Below are 26,216 nucleotides of genomic sequence, written 5' to 3' on the forward strand. Positions count from 1 at the left end.
AAGTAAAATTTCGAACAGAATTAACAAAGATTTCAATATTATATATAAAAATACTTCCAAAATAAAGAAATTGTACAAATAAAAGTCTCTGTTCGGTCAGAGATTCTGGGCATGCGCAGACTCATACCTTCTCTTATACACATGGCTTTCATGCATGGATTTGCACCATTATAGAATGAAAATAAATAAATAAACATGTGGCTTTAAATTCGACCTCCCAATGGATCGTATGTTGCCTAGTGGTCCGAGTGTCAGCCTGTGAACAAGTGGTCGCAGGTTCGATCCTCTCTCTCTGCATTCGTTTTAGTTTTACTTTTCTTCATATTATTATTATTTTTTTTAATTTTAAGTATAGAGAAAATTATTATTTTTCTTTTCAAGAATAAACGTTTAACCAGAGTTTACAAACATTTCAATATTATATTTAAAAATACTTCCAAAATAAAGAAATTGTGCAAATAAAAGTCTCAGTTCGGTCATAGACTCTGGGCATGCGCAGACTCATTCCTTCTCTTATACACATGACTTTCATGCATGGATTTGGACCATTATAGAATGAAAATAAATAAATAAACATGTGGCTTTAAATTCGACCTACCAACGGATCGTATGTTGCCTAGTGGTCCGAGTGTCAGCCTGTGAACAAGTGGTCGCAGGTTCGATCCGCTCTCTCGGCATTCGTTTTAGTTTTACTTTTCTTCATATTAATATTATTTTTTTTAATTTTAAGTATAGAGAAAATTATTATTTTTCTTTTCAAGAATAAAAGTTTAACCAGAGTTTACAAACATTTCAATATTATATTTAAAAATACTTCCCAAATAATTAAATTGTACAAATAAAAGTCTCAGTTCGGTCAGAGACTCTGGGCATGCGCAGACTCATTCCTTCTCTTATACACATGGCTTTCATGCATGGATTTGCACCATTATAGAATGAAAATAAATAAATAAACACGTGGCTTTAAATTCGGCCTCCCAACGGATCGTATGTTGCCTAGTGGTCCGAGTGTCAATTCGCAAACAAGTGGTCGTAGGTTCGATCCGCTTTCACGCGATTCGTTTTGCTTTCACTTTTCTTCGTATTATTATTATTTTTTTAATTTTAAGTATAGAGAAAATAATTATTTTTCTTTTCAGGAAGTAAAATTTTGAACAGAATTAACAAAGATTTAAATATTATATATAAAAATACTTCCAAAATAAAGAAATTGTACAAATAAAAGTCTCAGTTCGGTCAGAGACTCTGGGCATGCGCAGACTCATTCCTTCTCTTATACACATGGCTTTCATGCAAGGATTTGCACCATTATAGAATGAAAATAAATAAATAAACATGTGGCTTTAAATTCGACCTCCCAACGGATCGTATGTTGCCTAGTGGTCCGAGTGTCTGCCTGCGAACAAGTGGTCGTAGGTTCGATCCGCGCTCTCACCATTCGTTTTACTTTCACTTTTCATCATCATATTATTATTATTTTTTTTTAATTTTAAGTATAGAGAAAATTATTATTTTTCTTTTCAGGAAGTAAAATTTTGAACAGAATTAACAAAGATTTCAATATTATGTATAAAAATACTTCCAAAATAAAGAAATTGTACAAATAAAAGTCTCAGTTCGGTCAGAGACTCTGGGCATGCGCAGACTCATTCCTTCTCTTATACACATGGCTTTCATGCAAGGATTTGCACCATTATAGAATGAAAATAAATAAATAAACATGTGGCTTTAAATTCGACCTACCAACGGATCGTATGTTGCCTAGTGGTCCGAGTGTCAGCCTGCGAACAAGTGGTCGTAGGTTCGATCCGCACTCTCACCATTCGTTTTACTTTCACTTTTCATCATAATATTATTATTATTTTTTTTAATTTTAAGTATAGAGAAAATTATTATTTTTCTTTTCAGGAAGTAAAATTTTGAACAGAATTAACAAAGATTTCAATATTATATATAAAAATACTTCCAAAATAAAGAAATTGTACAAATAAAAGTCTCTGTTCGGTCAGAGACTCTGGGCATGCGCAGACTCATACCTTCTCTTATACACATGGCTTTCATGCATGGATTTGCACCATTATAGAATGAAAATAAATAAATAAACATGTGGCTTTAAATTCGACCTACCAACGGATCGTATGTTGCCTAGTGGTCCGAGTGTCAGCCTGTGAACAAGTGGTTGCAGGTTCGATCCTCTCTCTCTGCTTTCGTTTTAGTTTTACTTTTCTTCATATTATTATTATTTAATTTTAAGTATAGAGAAAATTACTATTTTTCTTTTCAAGAATAAAAGTTTAACCAGAGTTTACAAACATTTCAATATTATATTTAAAAATACTTCCAAAATAAAGAAATTGTACAAACAAAAGTCTCAGTTCGGTCAGAGACTCTGGGCATGCGCAGACTTATTCCTTCTCTTATACACATGGCTTTCATGCCTGGATTTGCACCATTATAGAATGAAAATAAATAAATAAACATGTGGCTTTAAATTCGACCTACCAACGGATCGTATGTTGCCTTGTGGTCCGAGTGTCAGGCTGTGAACAAGTGGTCGCAGGTTCGATCCGCTCTCTGGGCATTCGTTTTACTTTCACTTTTCATCATATTATTATTATTATTTTTTTAATTTTAAGTATAGAGAAAATTATTATTTTTCTTTTCTGGAAGTAAAATTTTGAACAGAATTAACAAAGATTTCAATATTATATATAAAAATTCTTCCAAAATAAAGAAATTGTACAAATAAAAGTCTCTGTTCGGTCAGAGACTCTGGGCATGCGCAGACTCATTCCTTCTCTTATACACATGGCTTTCATGCATGGATTTGCACCATTATAGAATGAAAATAAATAAATAAACATGTGGCTTTAAATTCGACCTCCCAACGGATCGTATGTTACCTAGTGGTCCGAGTGTCTGCCTGCGAACAAGTGGTCGTAGGTTCGATCGGCGCTCTCACCATTCGTTTTACTTTCACTTTTCATCATCATCATATTATTTTTTTTTTTTAATTTTAAGTATAGAGAAAATTATTATTTTTCTTTTCAGGAAGTAAAATTTTGAACAGAATTAACAAAGATTTCAATATTATGTATAAAAATACTTCCAAAATAAAGAAATTGTACAAATAAAAGTCTCAGTTCGGTCAGAGACTCTGGGCATGCGCAGACTCATTCCTTCTCTTATACACATGGCTTTCATGCAAGGATTTGCACCATTATAGAATGAAAATAAATAAATAAACATGTGGCTTTAAATTCGACCTCCCAACGGATCGTATGTTGCCTAGTGGTCCGAGTGTCTGCCTGCGAACAAGTGGTCGTAGGTTCGATCCGCGCTCTCACAATTCGTTTTACTTTCACTTTTCATCATCATCATATTATTATTATTTTTTAATTTTAAGTATAGAGAAAATTATTATTTTTCCTTTCAGGAAGTAAAATTTTGAACAGAATTAACAAAGATTTCAATATTATATATAAAAATACTTCCAAAATAAAGAAATTGTGCAAACAAAAGTCTCAGTTCGGTCAGAGACTCTGGGCATGCGCAGACTCATTCCTTCTCTTATACACATGGCTTTCATGCATGGATTTGCACCATTATAGAATGAAAATAAATAAATAAACATGTGGCTTTAAATTCGACCTACCAACGGATCGTATGTTGCCTAGTGGTCCGAGTGTCAGCCTGCGAACAAGTGGTCGTAGGTTCGATCCGCACTCTCACCATTCGTTTTACTTTCACTTTTCATCATAATATTATTATTATTTTTTTTAATTTTAAGTATAGAGAAAATTATTATTTTTCTTTTCAGGAAGTAAAATTTTGAACAGAATTAACAAAGATTTCAATATTATATATAAAAATACTTCCAAAATAAAGAAATTGTACAAATAAAAGTCTCTGTTCGGTCAGAGACTCTGGGCATGCGCAGACTCATTCCTTCTCTTATACACATGGCTTTCATGCATGGATTTGCACCATTATAGAATGAAAATAAATAAATAAACATGTGGCTTTAAATTCGACCTCCCAACGGATCGTATGTTACCTAGTGGTCCGAGTGTCAGCCTGCGAACAAGTGGTCGTAGGTTCGATCCTCTCTCTCGGCATTCGTTTTAGTTTTACTTTTCATCATATTATTATTATTATTTTTTTAATTTTAAGTATAGAGAAAATTATTATTTTTCTTTTCAAGAATAAAAGTTTAACCAGAGTTTACAAACATTTCAATATTATATTTAAAAGTACTTTCAAAATAAAGAAATTGTACAAACAAAAGTCTGAGTTCGGTCAGAGACTCTGGGCATGCGCTGACTCATTCCTTCTCTTATACACATGGCTTTCATGCATGGATTTGCACCATTATAGAATGAAAATAAATAAATAAACATGTGGCTTTAAATTCGTCCTCCCAGCGGATCGTATGTTGACTAGTGGTCGGAGTGTCAGCCTGCGAACAAGTGGTCGTAGGTTCGATCCTCTCTCTCGGCATTCGTTTAGTTTTAATTTTCTTCATATTATTATTTTTTTTTAATTTTAAGTATAGAGAAAATTATTATTTTTCTTTTCAAGAATAAAAGTTTAACCAGAGTTTACAAACATTTCAATATTATATTTAAAAATACTAACAAAATAAAGAAATTGTACAAATAAAAGTCTCAGTTCGGTCAGAGACTCTGGGCATGCGCAGACTCATTCCTTCTCTTATACACATGGCTTTCATGCAAGGATTTGCACCATTATAGAATGAAAATAAATAAATAAACATGTGGCTTTAAATTCGACCTCTCAACGGATCGTATGTTGCCTAGTGGTCCGAGTGTCTGCCTGCGAACAAGTGGTCGTAGGTTCGATCCGCGCTCTCACAATTCGTTTTACTTTCACTTTTCATCATCATCATATTATTATTATTTTTTAATTTTAAGTATAGAGAAAATTATTATTTTTCCTTTCAGGAAGTAAAATTTTGAACAGAATTAACAAAGATTTCAATATTATATATAAAAATACTTCCAAAATAAAGAAATTGTGCAAACAAAAGTCTCAGTTCGGTCAGAGACTCTGGGCATGCGCAGACTCATTCCTTCTCTTATACACATGGCTTTCATGCATGGATTTGCACCATTATAGAATGAAAATAAATAAATAAACATGTGGCTTTAAATTCGACCTACCAACGGATCGTATGTTGCCTAGTGGTCCGAGTGTCAGCCTGCGAACAAGTGGTCGTAGGTTCGATCCGCACTCTCACCATTCGTTTTACTTTCACTTTTCATCATAATATTATTATTATTTTTTTTAATTTTAAGTATAGAGAAAATTATTATTTTTCTTTTCAGGAAGTAAAATTTTGAACAGAATTAACAAAGATTTCAATATTATATATAAAAATACTTCCAAAATAAAGAAATTGTACAAATAAAAGTCTCTGTTCGGTCAGAGACTCTGGGCATGCGCAGACTCATTCCTTCTCTTATACACATGGCTTTCATGCATGGATTTGCACCATTATAGAATGAAAATAAATAAATAAACATGTGGCTTTAAATTCGACCTCCCAACGGATCGTATGTTACCTAGTGGTCCGAGTGTCAGCCTGCGAACAAGTGGTCGTAGGTTCGATCCTCTCTCTCGGCATTCGTTTTAGTTTTACTTTTCATCATATTATTATTATTATTTTTTTAATTTTAAGTATAGAGAAAATTATTATTTTTCTTTTCAAGAATAAAAGTTTAACCAGAGTTTACAAACATTTCAATATTATATTTAAAAGTACTTTCAAAATAAAGAAATTGTACAAACAAAAGTCTGAGTTCGGTCAGAGACTCTGGGCATGCGCTGACTCATTCCTTCTCTTATACACATGGCTTTCATGCATGGATTTGCACCATTATAGAATGAAAATAAATAAATAAACATGTGGCTTTAAATTCGTCCTCCCAGCGGATCGTATGTTGACTAGTGGTCGGAGTGTCAGCCTGCGAACAAGTGGTCGTAGGTTCGATCCTCTCTCTCGGCATTCGTTTTGTTTTAATTTTCTTCATATTATTATTTTTTTTTAATTTTAAGTATAGAGAAAATTATTATTTTTCTTTTCAAGAATAAAAGTTTAACCAGAGTTTACAAACATTTCAATATTATATTTAAAAATACTAACAAAATAAAGAAATTGTACAAATAAAAGTCTCAGTTCGGTCAGAGACTCTGGGCATGCGCAGACTCATTCCTTCTCTTATACACATGGCTTTCATGCAAGGATTTGCACCATTATAGAATGAAAATAAATAAATAAACATGTGGCTTTAAATTCGACCTCCCAACGGATCGTATGTTGCCTAGTGGTCCGAGTGTCTGCCTGCGAACAAGTGGTCGTAGGTTCGATCCGCGCTCTCACAATTCGTTTTACTTTCACTTTTCATCATCATCATATTATTATTATTTTTTAATTTTAAGTATAGAGAAAATTATTATTTTTCCTTTCAGGAAGTAAAATTTTGAACAGAATTAACAAAGATTTCAATATTATATATAAAAATACTTCCAAAATAAAGAAATTGTGCAAATAAAAGTCTCAGTTCGGTCAGAGACTCTGGGCATGCGCAGACTCATACCTTCTCTTATACACATGGCTTTCATGCATGGATTTGCACCATTATAGAATGAAAATAAATAAATAAACATGTGGCTTTAAATTCGACCTACCAACGGATCGTATGTTGCCTAGTGGTCCGAGTGTCAGCCTGTGAACAAGTGGTTGCAGGTTCGATCCTCTCTCTCTGCTTTCGTTTTAGTTTTACTTTTCTTCATATTATTATTATTTAATTTTAAGTATAGAGAAAATTACTATTTTTCTTTTCAAGAATAAAAGTTTAACCAGAGTTTACAAACATTTCAATATTATATTTAAAAATACTTCCAAAATAAAGAAATTGTACAAACAAAAGTCTCAGTTCGGTCAGAGACTCTGGGCATGCGCAGACTCATTCCTTCTCTTATACACATGGCTTTCATGCATGGATTTGCACCATTATAGAATGAAAATAAATAAATAAACGTGTGGCTTTAAATTCGACCTCCCAATGGATCGTATGTTGCGTAGCGGTCCGAGTGTCAGCCTGCGAACAAGTGGTCGTAGGTTCGATCCGCGCGGTAACCTTTCGTTTTACTTTCACTTTTCATCATCATCATATTATTATTTTTTTTTAATTTTAAGTATAGAGAAAATTATTATTTTTCTTTTCAGGAAGTAAAATTTTGAACAGAATTAACAAAGATTTCAATATTATATATAAAAATACTTCCAAAATAAAGAAATTGTACAAATAAAAGTCTCTGTTCGGTCAGAGACTCTGGGCATGCGCAGACTCATTCCTTCTCTTATACACATGGCTTTCATGCATGGATTTGCACCATTATAGAATGAAAATAAATAAATAAACATGTGGCTTTAAATTCGACCTCCCAACGGATCGTATGTTACCTAGTGGTCCGAGTGTCAGCCTGCGAACAAGTGGTCGTAGGTTCGATCCTCTCTCTCGGCATTCGTTTTAGTTTTACTTTTCATCATATTATTATTATTATTTTTTTAATTTTAAGTATAGAGAAAATTATTATTTTTCTTTTCAAGAATAAAAGTTTAACCAGAGTTTACAAACATTTCAATATTATATTTAAAAGTACTTTCAAAATAAAGAAATTGTACAAACAAAAGTCTGAGTTCGGTCAGAGACTCTGGGCATGCGCTGACTCATTCCTTCTCTTATACACATGGCTTTCATGCATGGATTTGCACCATTATAGAATGAAAATAAATAAATAAACATGTGGCTTTAAATTCGTCCTCCCAGCGGATCGTATGTTGACTAGTGGTCGGAGTGTCAGCCTGCGAACAAGTGGTCGTAGGTTCGATCCTCTCTCTCGGCATTCGTTTAGTTTTAATTTTCTTCATATTATTATTTTTTTTAAATTTTAAGTATAGAGAAAATTATTATTTTTCTTTTCAAGAATAAAAGTTTAACCAGAGTTTACAAACATTTCAATATTATATTTAAAAATACTAACAAAATAAAGAAATTGTACAAATAAAAGTCTCAGTTCGGTCAGAGACTCTGGGCATGCGCAGACTCATTCCTTCTCTTATACACATGGCTTTCATGCATGGATTTGCACCATTATAGAATGAAAATAAATAATTAAACATGTGGCTTTAAATTCGACTTCCCAACGGATCGTATGTTGTCTAGTGGTCCGAGTGTCAGCCTGCGAACAAGTGGTCGTAGGTTCAATCCTCTCTGTCGGCATTCGTTTTACTTTCACTTTTCATCATATTATTATTTTTTTTTTAATTTTAAGTATAGAGAAAATTATTATTTTTCTTTTCAGGAAGTAAAATTTTGAACAGAATTAACAAACATTTCAATATTATATTTAAAAATACTTCCAAAATAAAGAAATTGTACAAATAAAAGTCTCAGTTCGGTCAGAGACTCTGGGCATGCGCAGACTCATTCCTTCTCTTATACACATGGCTTTCATGCATGGATTTGCACCATTATATAATGAAAATAAATAAATAAACATGTGGCTTTAAATTCGACCTCCCAACGGATCGTATGTTGCCTAGTGGTCCGAGTGTCAGCCTGCGAATAAGTGGTCGTAGGTTCGATCCGCGCTCTCACCATTCGTTTTACTTTCACTTTTCATCATATTATTATTTTTTTTTTAATTTTATGTATAGAGAAAATTATTATTTTTCTTTTCAGGAAGTAAAATATTGAACTGAATTTCAAAGATTTCAATATTATATATAAAAATACTTCCAAAATAAATAAATTGTACAAATAAAAGTTTCAGTTCGGTCAGAGACTCTGGGCATGCGCAGACTCATTCCTTCTCTTATACACATGGCTTTCATGCATGGATTTGCACCATTATAGAATGAAAATAAATAAATAAACATGTGGCTTTAAATTCGACATCCCAACGGATCGTATGTTGCCTAGTGGTCCGAGTGTTAGCCTGCGAACAAGTGGTCGTAGGTTCGATTCTCTCTCTCGGCATTCGTTTTAGTTTTAATTTTCTTCATATTATTATTTTTTTTTAATTTTAAGTATAGAGAAAATTATTTTTTTTCTTTCCAAGAATAAAAGTTTAACCAGAGTTTACAAACATTTCAATATTATATTTAAAAATACTTCTAAAATAAAGAAATTGTACAAATAAAAGTCTCAGTTCGGTCAGAGACTATGGGCATGCGCAGACTCATTGCTTCTCTTATACACATGGCTTTCAGGCATGGATTTGCTCCATTATAGAATGAAAATAAATAAATAAACATGTGGCTTTAAATTCGACATCCCAACGGATCGTATGTTGCCTAGTGGTCCGAGTGTTAGCCTGCGAACAAGTGGTCGTAGGTTCGATCCTCTCTGACGGCATTCGTTTTAGTTTTATTTTTCATCATATTATTATTATTTTTTTTTTTAATTTTAAGTATAGAGAAAATTATTATTTTTCTTTTCAAGAATAAAAGTTTAACCAGAGTTTACAAACATTTCAATATTATATTTAAAAATACTTCTAAAATAAAGAAATTGTACAAATAAAAGTCTCAGTTCGGTCAGAGACTCTGGGCATGAGCAGTCTCATTCCTTCTCTTATACACATGGCTTTCATGCATGGATTTGCACCATTATAGAATGAAAATAAATAAATAAACATGTGGCTTTAAATTCTTCCTCCCAGCGGATCGTATGTTGACTAGTGGTCGGAGTGTCAGCCTGCGAACAAGTGGTCGTAGGTTCGATCCTCTCTCTCGGCATTCGTTTAGTTTTAATTTTCTTCATATTATTATTTTTTTTTAATTTTAAGTATAGAGAAAATTATTATTTTTCTTTTCAAGAATAAAAGTTTAACCAGAGTTTACAAACATTTCAATATTATAATTAAAAATACTTCTAAAATAAAGAAATTGTACAAATAAAAGTCTCAGTTCGGTCAGAGACTATGGGCATGCGCAGACTCATTCCTTCTCTTATACACATGGCTTTCATGCATGGATTTGCTCCATTATAGAATGAAAATAAATAAATAAACATGTGGCTTTAAATTCGACCTCCCAACGGATCGTATGTTGCCTAGTGGTCCGAGTGTTAGCCTGCGAACAAGTGGTCGTAGGTTCGATCCGCGCTCTCACCATTCGATTTACTTTCAATTTTCATCATATTATTATTTTTTTAATTTTAAGTATAGAGAAAATTATTATTTTTCTTTTCAAGAATAAAAGTTTAACCAGAGTTTACAAACATTTCAATATTATATTTAAAAATACTTCTAAAATAAAGAAATTGTACAAATAAAAGGCTCAGTTCCGTCAGAAACTATGGGCATGCGCAGACTCATTCCTTCTCTTATACACATGGCTTTCATGCATGGATTTGCTCCAGTATAGAATGAAAATAAATAAACATGTGGCTTTAAATTCGACCTCCCAACGGATCGTATGTTGTCTAGTGGTCCGAGTGTCAGCCTGCGAACAAGTGGTCGTAGGTTCAATCCTCTCTGTCGGCATTCGTTTTACTTTCACTTTTCATCATATTATTATTTATTTTTTTAATTTTAAGTATAGAGAAAATTATTATTTTTCTTTTCAGGAAGTAAAATTTTGAACAGAATTAACAAACATTTCAATATTATATTTAAAAATACTTCCAAAATAAAGAAATTGTACAAATAAAAGTCTCAGTTCGGTCAGAGACTCTGGGCATGCGCAGACTCATTCCTTCTCTTATACACATGGCTTTCATGCATGGATTTGCACCATTATAGAATGAAAATAAATAAATAAACATGTGGCTTTAAATTCGACCTCCCAACGGATCGTATGTTGCCTAGTGGTCCGAGTGTCAGCCTGCGAATAAGTGGTCGTAGGTTCGATCCGCGCTCTCACCATTCGTTTTACTTTCACTTTTCATCATATTATTATTTTTTTTTTTTTTAATTTTATGTATAGAGAAAATTATTATTTTTCTTTTCAGGAAGTAAAATATTGAACTGAATTTCAAAGATTTCAATATTATATATAAAAATACTTCCAAAATAAATAAATTGTACAAATAACAGTTTCAGTTCGGTCAGAGACTATGGGCATGCGCAGACTCATTCCTTCTCTTATACACATGGCTTTCATGCATGGATTTGCTCCATTATAGAATGAAAATAAATAAATAAACGTGTGGCTTTAAATTCGACCTCCCAACGGATCGTATGTTGCCTAGTGGTCCGACTGTTAGCCTGCGAACAAGTGGTCGTAGGTTCGATTCTCTCTCTCGGCATTCGTTTTAGTTTTAATTTTCTTCATATTATTATTTTTTTTTAATTTTAAGTATAGAGAAAATTATTTTTTTTCTTTCCAAGAATAAAAGTTTAACCAGAGTTTACAAACATTTCAATATTATATTTAAAAATACTTCCAAAATAAAGAAATTGTACAAACAAAAGTCTCAGTTCGGTCAGAGACTCTGGGCATGCGCAGACTCATTCCTTCTCTTATACACATGGCTTTCATGCATGGATTTGCACCATTATAGAATGAAAATAAATAAATAAACATGTGGCTTTAAATTCGACCTCCCAACGGATCGTATGCTGCCTAGTGGTCCGAGTGTCAGCATGCGAACAAGTGTTCGTAGGTTAGATCCGCGCTCTCACCATTCGTTTTACTTTCACTTTTCATCATATTATTATTTTTTTTTTAATTTTAAGTATAGAGAAAATTATTATTTTTCTTTTCAGGAAGTAAATTTTTGAACAGAAATAACAAAGATTTCAATATTATATATAAAAATACTTCCAAAATAAAGAAATTGTACAAATAAAAGTCTCAGTTCGGTCAGAGACTCTGGGCATTTGCAGACTCTTTCCTTCTCTTATACACATGGCTTTCATGCATGGATTTGCACCATTATAGAATGAAAATAAATAAATAAACACGTGGCTTTTAATCCCAACGGATCGTATGTTGCCTAGTGGTCCGAGTGTGAGCCTGCGAACAAGTGGTCGTAGGTTCGATCCGCGCTCTCACCATTCGTTTTACTTTCACTTTTCATCATATTATTATTATTTTTTTAATTTTAAGTATAGAGAAAATTATTATTTTTCTTTTCAGGAAGTAAAATTTTAACAGAATTAACAAAGATTTCAATATTATATATAAAAATACTTCCAAAATAAAGAAGTTGTACAAATAAAAGTCTCAGTTCGATCAGAGACTCTGGGCATGCGCAGACTCATGCATGGATTTGCATCATTATAGAATGAAAATAAATAAATAAACACGTGGCTTTTAATCGCAACGGATCGTATGTTGCCTAGTGGTCCGAGTGTAAGCCTGCGAATAAGTGGTCGTAGGTTCGATCCGCGCTCTCACCATTCGTTTTAAATTCACTTTTCATCATCATATTATTTTTTTTTTAATTTTATTTATAGAGAAAATTATTATTTTTCTTTTCAGGAAGTAAAATTTTGAACAGAATTAACAAAGATTTCAATATTATATTTAAAAATACTTCCAAAATAAAGAAATTGTACAAACAAAAGTCTCAGTTCGGTCAGAGACTCTGGGCATGCGCAGACTCATTCCTTCTCTTATACACATGGCTTTCATGCATGGATTTGCACCATTATAGAATGAAAATAAATAAATAAACATGTGGCTTTAAATTCGACCTCCCAACGGATCGTATGCTGCCTAGTGGTCCGAGTGTCACATTGCGAACAAGTGTTCGTAGGTTAGATCCGCGCTCTCACCATTCGTTTTACTTTCACTTTTCATCATATTATTATTTTTTTTTTTAATTTTAAGTATAGAGAAAATTATTATTTTTCTTTTCAGGAAGTAAAATTTTGAACAGAAATAACAAAGATTTCAATATTATATATAAAAATACTTCCTAAATAAAGAAATTGTACAAATAAAAGTCTCAGTTCGGTCAGAGACTCTGGGCATGCGCAGACTCATTCCTTCTCTTATACACATGGCTTTCATGCATGGATTTGCACCATTATAGAATGAAAATAAATAAATAAACATGTGGCTTTAAATTCGACCTCCAAACGGATCGTATGTTGCCTAGTGGTCCGAGTTTTAGCCTGCGAACAAGTGGTCGTAGGTTCGATCCTCTCTCTCGGCATTTGTTTAGATTTCATTTTCTTCATATTATTATTATTTTTTAATTTTAAGTATAGTAAAAATTATTATTTTTCTTTTCAAGAATAAAAGTTTAACCAGAGTTTACAAACATTTCAATATTATATTTAAAAATACTTCTAAAATAAAGAAATTGTACAAATAAAAGTCTCAGTTCGGTCAGAGACTATGGGCATGCGCAGACTCATTCCTTCTCTTATACACATAGCTTTCATGCATGGATTTGCTCCTTTATAGAATGAAAATAAATAAATAAACGTGTGGCTTTAAATTCGACCTCCCTACTGATCGTATGTTGCCTAGTGGTCCGAGTGTCAGCCTGCGAACATGTGGTCATAGGTTCGATCCTCTCTCGGCATTCGTTTTAGTTTTAGTTTTCTTCATATTATTATTTTTTTTTTAATTTTAAGTATAGAGAAAATTATTATTTTTCTTTTCAGGAAGTAAAATTTTGAACAGAATTAACAAAGATTTCAATATTATATTTAAAAATATTTCTAAAATAAAGAAATTGTAGAAATAAAAGTCTCAGTTCGGTCAGAAATTCTGGGTATGCGCAGATTTATTCCTTTCTTATACGCATGACTTTCATGCACGCAGTTGCACCATTATTGAATAAAATATAAGATAGAGATATAAGATAGATTTTAAGTCTCGATGTCTTGCACATGCGCAGAGATCAACCGTATGCTTTGCATTGTGCATTTTGAAGCAGATTTCCATCACATTTAAATTTGGTTAATTATTAAGAATCTTTGATTGCGGAGCTGACCGAACCATCCGCTGCCTGGTGGATAGAGTTACATGTTGCAGTTTACTCTTTTTGGTTGTCTTAAGTTCGAGTCTGAAAGCCGATGAAAAATTATATATTTTTTTATTCATTATTATTTTTTATTTTTTTTGGTCCATATATATTCTATATCTACAAAGAATTCAACCAAATTTCATACTTCTTAAAATAAAATTTAATGTCAAAATATCTATAAGTTTAATTGAAATTTTAAGTCTCGATGTCTTGCACGTGCGCAGAGACCAACCGTATGCTTAGCATTGTGCATTTAGAACCAGATATCTATCACATTTGAAACTTGGTTAATGGTATTAAGAATCTTAGATTGCTGGGATGACCGAAGCATTCGTGACCTGGTGGATGGAATCACATGTTGTTTTCTGATCCCTTTTTTTTTTTTTTGTTGTTGTTGTTGTCTTAAGTTCGGATCTGAAAGCCGAAGAATAATTTTTATACATTTTTCTGTTTGTCTTTTTCCCAATATTTTTTAAATACTATTTTCACATTTTTTACGAATTCGACCCACTTTCCAGCCCCATAAATGAAAAACTGACTTTAAAACTGCTCTAAATTTCATTGAAATTTTAAGTGTCGAGATCTTGGACTTTTTCAGAAATCATTCGTTTTCTTAGTATTGAGCTTTTAGATGAGATTTCAATCGCATTTGAAACTTGATGAAGTGAATCGTATGAAGAATCTTAGACCGGGGCGCTGCAGTAGGAATGTGTGACCTGGTTTATAGAACGATATTGTTTTTAATGCTCATTTTTGCTGGTCTCTGTTCGTGTCTGGAAAGCGATGAATAATTTATAGATATTTTCATTCTTTTTTCATTATTATGTAAATACTAACTTTTCAGTTATTACGACCCATTTTGCAACTCATCAACTGCTGCGTAGATGACACGGCGGCATGATGGCAGTGGACTTGTTCTTATTTTCCAGGCGTTTAATTGGGATCTGAATCATGTCATTCAAATTTTCTATTTTTTTTAAACTCATTTTATACTATTGCCAATATTATTCTGAATATATCTACATAACATTCTATAATTTTCACTTCTAATAATGTACTTCAAAATATCTATACAAGAATTATTATCTTTAGATGTCAGAGGGTTTTACATGCATATTGCATGGTTTTGTTCAATGCATTATGCCTTTAGAACAGATATACCATCATAGTGTAAACAAAATCTTGTTCGCAATATATTTCTTCTCATCTACTACTGTTTATTTGACGAGGTGGTATGATGTCGGAGGGCTTGTTCCCATTTTGCAGGCCTTCGATTCGAATCTGAATCTTATCATTCAGAATTTCTTTTTTTAAAAGGTTTTTTTTATACTATTGTGTACATAATTCCGAATATATCTACAAATTATTTCATTATTTTCACTTAAAAAAACGTAAATGTACTAAAAAATATCTGCACAAAAAATATAATTTTTAAATGTCAGGATCTCGCACATGCGCAATGCATACTTCTATCGAATATAGTAAGTATGCAGAATACATATGCCATCGTATTGTAAAACATAATCCTGTTTCAAAGTAACAAGTTATTTTTTTCTCGTTTAGAGCTGTGAAGGTGGCTTAGTGTTATGATGGTGTACCTGCTTTTATTTTGCCGGTCTTCTGTTCGAATCTGAATCCTTTAAATCAGAGTTCTGTTTTTTTTTTGTTCCAATTTTTCTACTATTGTACATATATAATTCCCAATATATCCATAAAACACTCCTGAATTTTCACTTGGAATAACAGATATATACTAAAAAGTTCCTTTACAAAAATATTATTTGTAGATGTCAGGGTCTCGCAATCGAATACATTGTGCAATTAGAATAGATATACTGTCGTATATTAAACGAGGTCCTGCTTAAAATTTAGAAGTTATATCTCCTATGCTTCAAATGTGTTGTTGGTGAGTTGGTGTGGTGGTAATGGATTTGTTTCAATTTTTCAGGCCTTCAGTTCGAATCTGAATCCTGTCATTCAAAATTCCTTTTTTTTTCAAAATTCTTTTGTACCACTTTATATATAATTCCGAATATATCTACAGAACATTATGTAAATTTCGCTTCAAATAATGGAAATATTATACAAAACATCTATATAAAAATTATTATTTTAAGACAAGGTATTACGCAAGCGCAATAAACGCTTATAGCCAATAATAGGCCGGGATAGCCTGATTGGTAGAGCGTCGGATTCGCGTCCCTTAGGTTGCGAGTTCGAACCCCGCTGGCCGAAGATTCCCCGCATGCTTGGTGGCTGACGCGCGTTAAATCTGTCGTGGTCACAAAGTCCTCCATGTCAAGAGTAATACCACTGGGGGTACTGGATCAGGGGTGATCGTTCTCCGATTCAGATCTAACTGTGGATGAGTGAATGAAATCCACCCCGTAAAAAGGGTTGTGACGTGTGTGTAGCTAAGTCGTTCTCTTGGCCCTAGATGGCGCTACTATTGAAACAAGAGGCGCTCCCCTTGAGGCTTAAATCGGCTGTCGTCGACAGCGGGCTTGTTCATGGCAAGTGCCATTAGAAACAACAACAACAACATTGTGCCTTTAGGATGGATATACCTTAATAGAAGAAATTAGAAGAAGTTCTATTCCTAAGTTAAATGAAATTTTTCCACTGCCACTAATGGATAAATTGCATTTTTTTATGATGGAAGGGTTCTTGTTCCTATTTTGCAGGCCTACAGTTTGAGTCTGAATTCTTTCAATCAGAGTTCTTTTTATACCTTCAGATTTTTTCTACTGTTTTATATATAATCCCCAATATATCTACAAAACATTCCATATGTTTCACTTGAAATAATAGAAATATACTACAAAGTACATATACAAAAAATATTATTTGTTGTTGTTCGGGTGTCGAATCTGCGCAACACATGCTTCTATCCAATACATCGCGCCTTTGGAATATATATAATATCATACATTAACATCTATAATTACAGATGACTATTAAATTTTGCGCTAAATGTAAAAAAGTGTTTGGCCATCTGTCTGCCTGTACTTTCAAAGGCATGTAAATGCATAATTCCAAAATCTAATAGTTTAAGTATCTGAAATATGGAACGAAATTTTGTGACTGCATGAGTAGTAATGTATCATTTTTTTTTTTTTGAAAAAACGCTTTTAAAACACAAATTTGATTTTTAGATATTCTTAAGCGCATAGAAGGGATTCATTGCCAAGAAATTGACTTGTATTTACATGATAGATTCAGTAATAATTCCAAATTCACATCAATGGTTAATATTTCATAAAAATTGCACGCCAATCCAAGGCGTTTTCTGGAATAACAACTTTATTAACGAATATTTGAAAAGGCTTTGGAAGACCAGTCCCGCTGGTTAAGTATACTTTCTTCTAAATGTTCGAAATGAGTTTCTTAATTCAGACTTTTCCATAGCATTGAGATTAATGAATTAGGGATAAGTATGTGAGTATATTTTGCAATAATTTGATGCCAATTATTTCAGTTTTGGCTATATTTTTTTGGGATAATCATCTTGATTTATTAAATTCAAAGTGGAACTTTGTATAAATAAAAAAAAATATATATCCACATATTTCCTGTTGTTGTTGTTTCTAATGGCACTTGTCATAGACAAACTCGCTGACATAGTCAGCGATTTAAGTCGAAAGAGCGCCATCTAGTGCCATGAGTACCACTTAGTCTAGAGAATATGTCCATCAGCAGCGCCATCTAGGACCAAGAGTGCGACTTAGCTATTCATGTGTCACAACCCTTTTTACGGGGCGGACTTCATTCATGCATTTTTTTCACAGATTGTAATTTAGACCTCAATCAGAGACACATTCGACAGAGGCCTCAATCAGACGATCACCTTTGAACCAGTATCCAAAGTTTTATTATCTCGAGAATTCTGTGACCACGACAATTGTATACGTGCACCTGCCACCACATACACGAGGAGTCTTCGGGTGGCGGGGCTCGAACTCACATCCCAAGAGATGCGAATCCAACGACCTACCAACAAGGATATCCCGGCCCACGTATTTTCCTTTAATCGCTATTTAAGAACTTAGTTTTCCTCATGCGTAGATTTTCGCCAAACATATTTCGATTATACAACATACTTAGATTTCGCCAAACTTCAGTCATCAATTTCAAAAACATTAAATTTAATTTTATCGCTTAATATGGCATGGCTATAAAAATCTTTCTACATTTTAGCAAAAGAGATTTGTTTCTCTTTATTAAATGTCAATGTTAAGATTTTTCTGGTAGCCTAATGTATAATTAGAAATAGCTTCCCTGAGAAATAATTATTCCGGCTTAAACTCTTCTTCCTAGTGGTTTACGGCTCAATGCAGTCAAGCATGGCTCTTTGCGCTTAAACTTAATGTTTTAGATATTTTTACAACACTAATTTTTTTTCATTTTTATCTAATAATGTTTCTCTTACTTATCGAAATGTGAATTCCCCACAAGGTTTATTTCTTATTAAGAAAGATTTATTACATTCTTTTGGTCGATACTTTGAACGCACCATGACTTCACCGAGCTTTCATTGTAATTTCTTTGAGATTTGCCTCCTTCAATAACTCGAATTACAAAATCTCGAGTATAAATTCGGAGTATGTTTCGGATATAGAGCTAATTTTGAGAATTTGGATAGTAAATTGTAGTGAATTGTAGCTTCGAATTTATTATATTGGTTCACTTAAAGAACCAGGTGACCAAACTGGAATTTTTTTATGAAGTGCCTGCTTCATTTTGTAACTCTCAAATGTGAAGTTTAATCAGTTGAGTTATTATCACTTCCTCATTGTTTCCTTTTTAATACGTCCTTTAATCAACATTTTAACATTTCTATAAGTGTCAGAGTTAAAAGAATATCTTATGGTGCAATTTTAGACGTGTATATATATACAGGGTGTTCATTAATTATTGTCGGGGTTTCCGTACCTCATAACTTTCGAATAAAAAATATTACGCAAAAACCGATTACGTATTCGTAAATGACAACTCAAAGAATTTTATTAATGATATTAAAAAGATTAATGAATTTGCACATGGCTGCCCTTCGTGGCTCGTAACATATTGAGACGAAATTCGATTTCCCTCCAAGTGTCCGAATTATGCGAAGGAGAATCTTTCTTGTACGTGGTCCTGAAGCGACGTTGAGTAGTTATGTCAGATTTAGTTTCGAAATACCACAATACACACATTGCTTTTTCTTGCATGCTCACCATTTTTATTTATGACGTCATAATTACCCAGACTGCAAATGTGCTAAGATCGCATTGTTGCCACGTAAAACTCTTTGAGTTGTAATTTACGAATACGTAATTGGTTTTTGCGTAATATTTTTTATTCGAAAGTTATGAGGTACGGAAACCCCAACAATAATTAATGAACACCCTGTATATATATATATATATATATATATATATATATATATATATATATATATATATTCTCCATCATTTTCATAATGCTCATACAGGGGGTCATTTAGGGATTGCTAAAATGTTAGATAGAATAAGATGACGGTTTTATTAATCTTTCTTATATCGAACTGTTCGACGATTTCTTAGCTATCTTAAAGAAAATCAGACGTAGAAGAGTATTCCGCCGTTTCCATCGGATCACCTGAGATCCTTTCCACCGGCAGAAGCGGCCTGTGATCCAGCTGGAATTGATTTCTTCGTTTCCCAAACTCTTTGCAGTTAAATAAGTGATTTGCAGTTTGCATGGATTATTTGATTCGATACGCAATTGCGAAAGCACCTCCCTAGCGCAAAAGCATCTGAAGTTGTTTTTGGTGGCTATTCAAATGAAATGGGGATTCCCAAGTGTTATATCAGATCGAGATACTATGTTTCTTTCAAAGGCAGTGGCCAATTTTTATGGATGTGCAGTGTAGAGAATCAGCCACTTCAACCAACACCATAAAATGCAAACTGAAATAAAACGCACTCCGATATATTATCGATTCATGTCGATGTTAATCAGAGAGTTTAGGATGCCATTTTATCTTTCGCGTATCGAGAAACGACGGGATTCACACTTTTTTATCTCTCATATATATTAGTACGAAGCAAAAATGACTCAGGGTATCATTAGAAAACTCATTATGCAGCCATTTAATTTGCAAAGCAAAAGTAGTTCGGTAAATTTTTCGTCTTTGCCCTTTTGAAAGACAGGAGAGAGATAGTGAGATAGGATGCAAAACATTGACTAGTAGCTTATGCACCAGAGGACCTATTATGGATTCTCAAACCGATTAGAAAAGTAGGTTTATCTGAAAAATTGTTAAAGAAATATTTTGGATCTTATAAAGTTACGCGAAAATTATCGAATGAAAAGTAAAAAGTTGATTACGTCCCGGGTTGCCCATTGGAAAACAGAAAAGGTAGTTCATGTGCCACAAATAAAGCCTTACCATGGCAGACACACATGGAGATGTATAAAGAATCATAAAGTTTAATCTATCGATATTAAAAAATATGTTTATAAATATTAAATATCTGTTTTAAAATTCAAATGGAAAATCGATTGGACCGCTCAGAAAATCGTTGAAACGTCCGAATACGGCCATTCAGTTAGGTTTATATCTGCAAATGGATAACAAAGGTTAAGTTAGTTTAGTTTAGTTATATTAACGTCCCGTTTGAAGCAACACTAGGGCTATTTCGGGACGGACCTCGTCATTTTGAACCGCGGTCAGATGACAAGGACGACACCTGAGCTGGCACCCCCTCTCCACACCACACCAGCGGGAGGACCTAACAAAGGTTAAAGGTCAGCCGTGTATAAAGTATAAGGTTAAAGGTCAGCCGTGGGATCGGTGATGCAAATGACATTTTGAGAAGGTTGAGTGGCTCCTTTGGATGTGTTAAGAAAAGTTCTTTATATTTTTGGCTCAATTGTTAACTTACACACAACACAGGCAACTGCTTTTTAAATAGTTTTCAAAAATAAATTGTATCCATTTTGATTTATGTTTTTAACTCTTTCCATACTGCGCATGGAGAGAAAGTGAATTTGTATCTGTTACCATTTTGATGTATAATTCAATTTCCAGCGGAGTGTTCAGACATTTCATAAAGAAGTAGTTTATCTTTGAAAATTTTTTTAAAAATAATTTATAAAGAATTCTTTGGTTTTCATCTGTAATTCATACATTTTGAAGAATGTAGAAAAAAGATTAACTTTTCTGAGCTCGAGCTTTGAATGTATTTATAATGTGTAGAAAAGAGTTATTGCTTTTATGTATTGCGTGGCCAGAAATTCTCCGTTAGATTTGTAAAAGTTCTGTATGTAATTTTAAACTAGTAATTTTACTAACGTTATGTGAGGAATTTCCCATTTTTTTTGCTCTATGAATCATATGTGGGTCCCATTCTTCAGGACCATTCAAAAAAGGATTTAGAGTTGTACACCTTTTTTTAAAAACTTTTTACGTTTTTACCTTTTTTACACCATTTTTAGAATAAAGATTCAGTTTACAAATCTCTGATTTTGAAAGTCGGGGTCATACCTGGCTATCCATTTTAAGGAGACGAAAAAAGAAGTCAAACTAGAACGAAGACTACATATTATTTCAGCTAGGATTAGTTTGGATTAGGAGCCAATCAATATCATGGTGTGCCTGCACTGACGCCTATGAAATGGAGCCATCACTTTTTGTTGTTCCTTACATGAAAACACCGCTTATAACATATTAAGTAATCACTGATATTTGCTGAATGACAGGCTAATTTTTTATGAAAGTCAGCAGATTTATTTCTCAATTTATCCCAATAATTATTTCGGGTTCGAATTTGGGTAAAAAAATTTCTAATCTTTTCTTAAGGTGATTTGCTGAGTACAAATCTTTGGAAGAAGAGAAAAAATTATAAGAAGTTTCTAGATTCTGGTGAATCTATAAAAACTCAAATGATTAATCGGTTTTCCTATTACTATTGCTTGCACTCCACGTTAGGTTTCCTTTACAAAATATTATGAACTATGTAGTTGTCTTGAATATAGCTTAACTCTATACATTTTATTAACTATCATTGTTTCTTGTGAATGGGTTCTCCATGTCTTTAGTTTCACCTTTTCAAGAATTGCTCATCATTGATACAGAGTTGAATAATAATGGGTAAGTTGCGTTTTTTTTTTTTTTTTTTTCTTTTTTAGTATGCGTAAATATATTAATGGAAGATTAGTAGATTTGTTTTTATCTCTTGAAGATGCAAAGAATTGTTATACTGAAATATTAGTTTATAATTTTTTTTCCGAAGAAGCTTATCTTTAATATTTTATAATTTATATGTTAAAAAATTCTTCTTAGATTTGACGATTTAATTTTCATATTTGAGAACATATTTTTAATTTTCAGAATTGTTTTACCTTCTCTTTATAATGGAAATTTTTGTGTTTATTATTAGCAGAAAATTCCATTCCAGATTGTCTTTTGAAATGAATGTAAAACTATTTATTATGTATCACTATTAATATTAAACTTGGAGAAAAAATGACGTTGCATTTTTATTTCGTAATAGCATAGCATTTTAGGCTTCAATCGTCTTGGTCTAGTGCTAGTTTCATTAGGCAGTGCTCTCTGGAAAGGAAGTTTACAGTCGTTCGATTTGTAGGAAAATTAAAAGTCTGAATCTTTGTTCTTTATTAGAAATAGAAGTTGTATTTTGGAATTAATGTATAAAATTTCACTCTTTAAAATTACAGCTTTACATTAGCTAAAGCATGCTATTGAAATAGGCAACTAAACAAATGGAATTTTATTCAAGTTATAAGTGTTGTCACTATTTTTTAAAATTAAATCTGCCGAAAACTAAATGCATAGAAATAAAATTGGTATCAGTGAAAAGTTGACTTTTAAATTCTTAGAAAATTGGTTTCTTTGTTGTATGTTCCAGAATTGTAGAGGAAAATTATCTATTACTAGAAATGAAATTTTGCAATGAGTTTAATTTTTTAATTAAAAAGCTAAAATTTCGAAAAAGTGAATTTTTTTCGGTGAATGACACTCCTCCAGACGTCGCTGTTTGCCAAATTTGATAGCTTTAGGTCCAAAGATATGTCCGAAGAGCGTTGCATTCCTTGTGTAATGAGAATCTTTGCACTGTGTAATATAAAGAAAATCAACTAACCCAAAAATAGGAAAATTTCTTGAAATTTAGTAATACAGGACATGAATTTCGGGTCTATTTCTAGCAACCATATTAATGCTTTTAATAGAACTTCGAATGTTATTGGACTATCTGTGATGACGAGCCGAAATTTTTGAAATGCATCATTTGAACAAATGTCAATACTTAAAAACTTTTATCATTTTTGCTACAATGGTGTGGAAGAAACTAATACAGTATGAAGCATATAAAAGTAACTCTGTTTATATTGAAATTTGGGTCCACAGTTTTTTCAATTGCTCCTTCTTGCTTTGAATTTTTCATGCAGAACGTTTTAACTTTGCTTGTTGCTTTGATAACACATTTTGCAAAATCGTAGCACAATTATAGTTTTTTGGCGTGGTTTTCTTAGCAGGCTTTTACTGGGAGAAATTAATGTTTCATTATCAAAACATTTTGCAAACACTTTCAAAGCCACTGGGATTATTGGTAATTCTAATGAAATAAACTAATAAAAATATGATTATACACCACCTATTGTAAATATTCCAACATATATTTATTGTATAATAAACTCATCAAGGCAAAAGCCCTTGGAAAACCATGCCAGTGTTAAGAAACGTAAAACGTATCTGTTTGATAATCTTTTTTGTTATGTCAATGCAAGCTGAATAAGGTATTCTCCTTTTCTTATCCGAATGTTAATAATAGCAGAAGGCTTTAACACGTCTTGGAATGTTGAGTAAGCTTATATGTTCTGTTATGCAACGAGACGTTCATATATTTGTCTGATATGCTATTACGTTTACGATGCAGATGGTGTATCATTGTATGGCGCAGCTTAGCCAAAGCTGTTTTTTGTTATAAAAACATTGTTCATTCATTCTGTTATGTTTGCCATTGACTTCAAGTCTATATAAAGACTCCTGTAGAATTTTTTTAAAAATTTTAACATTGATTTAGGTTTAGATTGAGATACAATGGAACCATGTTTAACGAGCATAATTCGCTGAGGGAATCTTATTCGGAATGCAATATACTTGTAGAACGAAACACTTGTCTATACAAATCTGTAAGATACAAGATGTCTTCCACTTCGAAAAGAAATGAAAAAGGCATTTCTTTATATAATTATTTATAATTAGAGATAAAAATAACCACAATTTCTCTTTCAGCTCGTTTCACAAAGAATTTAGATTCCAAAGCGACATTTGCGTCCGTATGCTGTCTATACTGAAACTATCTTCGCTCCAAGTGTCATTCTTCCAATTTCTGGATTAAATATCCAACACTGGGTTTCAAGTAGGTTTGAGGAGAGCGCCTGATCTTAATAATCACACCACACCATGCTTGGATGACGGAGGACTATATTTTCTTTTGGATTTTCCCACTCTATTGGACTAACCAGGTATGTCTACATAATTGTGGCATCCTAGCCTCTTAGCGGTTACTTGTGTGGAAAATTCGGAGATTATATATTTCTTTTCCACTCTTTCAGAATACTCGAGGATTGGATTTTAATGCCTTCCAAGGTTTTTACAAATCGCTCAAAACATTTTTAAAACACAAAAGACAATTTGGCATACGAAGCAATCGAATCCCTTTTCAAAGATGAGTAATAGATCGCAAATCATGAATAACCAGGCAATAAATGCAATCCCATTGAATTAAAAATAAAAGTTGAATATCTTTCCGATACGATATGCATTAAAATCGTTCAGGTGAATTTTCCAAAATACTCAAACTACAATTCAATTATTCCAATAATTTTCATGATTGATAATTTGGAGATCAGCTCTATTCTAAATATTGATTGTCCAAAATCTTTCATTTAACTCCCTATACAGTTTCGTGTCGAGATATTTCTAACTAATATCAAATGTTTCATTGAACTTGTTGACAATTCCTTTGGTTTCTTCATAATACAGCTTCCACTTCTTTCAGTACGTTAAAACGTTAGTTTCGGTGATTACATGCTGTTATTCGAACTTCTGCTTAAGAATTGTGATATAGCAAATCTCGGATTGTGTAGTAAAAATTAAATTCTTAAAAAGGAGACTTTTATTGTTAAAACAAGTTTAACTACTTAATCAAGAGCCGCATCTGGATGTTGAGAATAAAAATCTTATAGTTGATATTTGTTCGTGTCGAAGAATTTTTGTCGAAAACAAGGTTTTATAAGAAAAGGAATAAATTGTTTGTTCAAATATTAAAATTCCAAACACCAAGGCGTACTAGTTTTCTGCTCTATTGGTTATGGAATTTCCTAGATATACTATAGAGAAGTGAGTAAGTGCTGAATACAATCAGACAGATCGAGATAAATTTGTGCACGATGAAAAGAATTTTTCTGGATGATGAAAATGTTAAATAAAAGACTTTTTAACTTTGAGTAGTTTTCAGAATGACCTAATTTTTTTAAATGAATGAGTGATAAATCGAATTTCTGTTCTATGTGATGGCAGGGGAATACAAAAATTATTGAAATTCTAATGTCACTAGCCTTTTTATAGGAGTTAAATGCGTTATTTTGTAATTCATGTTAAAAGTGTAAGGATTTTTACATTTTAAAAACGTGAAAAGTGCTAGTCGCTGATTCATAAGTGGAACCTATAGTGCACACTTAAATTCCCGGTCGTTATCTTAAACATTCTGTTGCTTTTTGAAAGAATTTGCTTATATTTAGGTTTTCTTCAGTTGTCCAATCCAAGTTATACATAAAAAATCTTTAAATTGCCTTTTATTAGAAGTTTGTGTCATTGGTCAATTCCTACTTATTTCGTTGTTCGTGTAGGTTTATATTAATATAGTAAATCTAAATTGTATAAGCGTAGTTGGTAGTCATGCATTTTGTTTGCATCCTTCCCATAATGCTATTCTTATTGCTTTACCTTTATTTAATCAAATCGCAAATTCTCCCGCATGTTATTACATGAAATGTATTATAAAATTTCAGTGGAGGTTTATTTTAACGTTTTCGGCGTGAAGCGAGTCATATTAAATGAAGTCTTAAAATTTATTAATTAAAATTTGGGAAATTACATTTAGTTTTGTATCCATCTAATATAAGAAATACAAAAATCTTATA

The 26,216-nt window shown here is 32.4% G+C and overlaps 1 long non-coding RNA gene across 1 annotated transcript; it reads left to right on the top strand.

Moving 5' to 3' along the window:
• The first annotated feature begins 21,951 nt into the window (after positions 1–21,951).
• Positions 21,952–25,756, top strand: LOC129969552 (uncharacterized). The gene is made up of 3 exons (XR_008784537.1): positions 21,952–22,137; positions 24,304–24,536; positions 24,627–25,756. It is a non-coding gene; the product is annotated as an uncharacterized LOC129969552 (long non-coding RNA).
• Positions 25,757–26,216: the final 460 nt, after the last annotated feature.

Source organism: Argiope bruennichi, chromosome 5 (assembly GCF_947563725.1).
Source record: "Argiope bruennichi chromosome 5, qqArgBrue1.1, whole genome shotgun sequence".
NCBI lineage: Eukaryota > Metazoa > Arthropoda > Arachnida > Araneae > Araneidae > Argiope > Argiope bruennichi.